Consider the following 3,211-nt stretch of genomic DNA (forward strand, 5'->3'; position numbering starts at 1 on the left):
AGTTCAATCATATCTATTATTAAAAGAAAATTCGATACTCCTTCAATTGAAGAAGTGGAAGCGCTGCTATTAGTACTTGAAATGCGCACTCAAAAGTACAAGAAGAAACTTCTATTAGAGTCAAGTGTAGTCAATCTCACACAAGCTCCTAATAGGAACCCTAATTTTCAGCAAAATAGTGGTATCATCAGTCAAGTTAGTCAATCTTCACAAGGTGTTGATGTAAAAATGAATGGTGGAAAAAATACGCATCGTGGTCATGGTAGTCGTCGTGGTCATGACTGTAATGGACGATATTCATGCATTTAGTGCCAAGTATGTTGTAAAATTGGTCATATTGCAGCACATTGCTATCATCGTTTTATCCAGTACTATAAACCTATCTTCACCTACAATTTTCAAGGCAATTATTCTCATAATCATGAAAACTCGTTAAATGGAATTATTGGACAATAGAGTTATGTTGGTCAGCCACAACTAGTTTTTGCACATTCTGGATCCAATAATCAATGGAATTAGAATACTAGATCAGTTTCTAATCAATGGAATCAAAACAAACAGGTCAACTTCTCAGCAACCTAGTGTCATGGTAGCCAACACGAATAATGCCCCGAGTCCTACAAGTTGGTTTCCAAATTCTGGTGCATCATTTCATGTAATAGGAGACCAACAAAATATTTTAACAGATCGGTCCTTTTGAAGGGCCTGATCATATTTTCATTAGCAATGGTCAAGGTTTGCCTATCCGCTCTTCTGGTTCTTCATTTTTTTTGTCTCAATATAATCCAAAAAGTCTCTCTAGCCGTACATAATCTGTTGCATGTTCCTAATATTACCAAAAACCAAATCAATGTTAGTAAATTTGCCAAGGATAACTCTGTCTCCTTTGAATTTCATTATACTTACTGTCTTGTTAAATCTCAAGTCACCAATGAAGTTTTGGTACATGGCAAAATGGGTCCCAATGGTCTCTATTGCTTCCCTAGTCTTCAACTTCAAGCTACTCCAAGCACTTCTACCACATGTTTAGTGTCGAATATTCCTAATGATGTAAATACTGATGTTGATGCCTTGAATAATTCTAGGACTAGTTCTCAGGCCTTATGGCATGCTAGACTAGGACATCCAAATTCTCATGTTCAGAGAATTGTTCTACAACAACGTAATGTTCCTATTTGAATAAAAATGATCAATTCTTTTGTGTTGCTTGCTATATTGGAAAAGCACATCGGTATCCCTCTTCTTGTCTGAATCTGTCTATAATACTCCTTTAGAATTAGTGTATAGCGACTTGTGGGGACCAACCCCTATACAATCCTCAAATAACTACAAATATTATCTAAGTTTTTTTGATGCTCATCCATGCTTTACATGGATATATTTTCTGAAAAATAAGTGTGATACATTTACTATCTTTAAACAGATTAAAGCCATGGTGGAATTACAATTTAATACTCGGCTTAAAAATCTCCAAACTGACTGGGGATGTGAATTTAGACCATTTACTAAATATCTGAAAGACCTAGGGATTAATCACAGACTTATACCCTCATACTCATCATCAAAATAGGGTAATTGAAAGAAAACATAGACATATTATAGAACTTAGCTTAACTTTGCTTAGTCATGCTTCTCTACCTTTAAAATTTTGCGATTCAGCCTTCACTTCTGTGGTTTATCTTATAAACAAATTACCAACTACCTCTCTCAAGTTGGATGTCCCTTATAATGTATTGTTCAAACAAATTCCAGATTACAAATTTCTAAAAACCTTTGGTTGTGCATGTTTTCCTCTTCTTAGACCTTACAATAATCACAAACTAAACTTTAGTTCTCATGAGTGTGTATTTCTAGGATATTCCAGCTCTCACAAAGGTTATAAATGTCTTTCTCCAACAGGAAGGATCTTTATATCCAAAGATGTTGTTTTCAATGAGTATAGATTTCCTTACTATGATTTATTTCCCAATAATATCAATCCACTATTACATTCAATAGACACCTCTCAACATGTTACTTCAGCTTCAATTCCTATCCTAAAAACCTTGTCTCCACAAATTATTGTACACAATTCTAATGTTCCTGTTGTCACCACTAATCCCAGTCATGATTCTAGTACAGATTCTTCTCTTAACTCTTCATGCATCACAAATCTATCTAACAATACTAATTTTTTTGTGCCTCCTCTCAATACAGAGTCTTCTCTACCTATCACATCTCAAAATGTTCATCCTATGAAAACCGGATCTAAGTCTGGTATTTCAAAACCCAAATTACATTATTCTATCTTTCTCATTGAATATGAACCAAAGAGTGTTAGGCAAGCCTTGAAGGATCCTAAGTGGTTAGCAACTATGCAACATGAATATAATGCTTCGATTAACAACACTTGTTAATCTTCCACAAAACAAGAAAGTTATAGGTTGCAAGTGGGTTTTCAAAATTAAAGAAAATCTTGATGGTACTGTAAATAGGTACAAAGCCAGATTGGTGGCTAAAGGATTTCATCAACAACATGGCTTTAATTTCAACAAAACATTCTCTCCTGACATTAAACTTGTGACTATTAGATTGATTCTCACTTTGGTTATTATAAATAATTGGGAAATTCATCAATTAGATGTTAATAATTCCTTTTTAAATGGTCTGCTTAATGAAACTTTTTATATGCATCAGTCACCAAGTTTTGAGACTGACTCTACTATGGTCTGCAAGTTGAACAAAGCCTTGTATGGCCTGAAACAAGCTCCAAGGCAATGGTTTGACAGATTGCAAACTACTCTGCTATAGTTTGGGTTTAAGGCTAGCAAATGTAATCCTTCTCTTTTTATTTATCACATAAATAACAATGTTGTCTATCTTTCAGTCTATGTAGATGATATTATCATCAATGGAATTTCATCTTAGTTTACTCAACACCTTATTTGTCAACTTAATGCTATATTTTCTCTAAAGCATCTTGGAAAGTTGGATTACTTTTTGGGAATAAAGGTCAAACACCAACAAAATGGCTTTATTCTCCTCACGTAGAGCAAAAATATTCGTGACCTTCTTCAAAAAACCAACATGCTTGAAGCCAAACCTATTTCAACTCCTAAGGTTTCTAGTTCCAAGCTATCTAAGCATGGGTCTGATACGATGACTAATTCTACCTTCTACAGGTCAGTTGTTGGAGTACTGCAATATGTCATAATAACTAGACCTAAAATAA

At 34.3% G+C, this 3,211-nt stretch overlaps 1 pseudogene; it reads left to right on the forward strand.

Moving 5' to 3' along the window:
- Window positions 1–2,361: 2,361 nt before the first annotated feature.
- LOC145955979 (putative mitochondrial protein AtMg00820 pseudogene) lies at window positions 2,362–2,790 on the forward strand (annotated as a pseudogene).
- The last annotated feature ends 421 nt before the right edge of the window (window positions 2,791–3,211 follow it).

Source organism: Cajanus cajan, chromosome 1 (genome assembly GCF_000230855.2).
Source record: "Cajanus cajan strain Asha chromosome 1, NIPB_CcT2T_4, whole genome shotgun sequence".
Classification (NCBI taxonomy): Eukaryota; Viridiplantae; Streptophyta; class Magnoliopsida; order Fabales; family Fabaceae; genus Cajanus; species Cajanus cajan.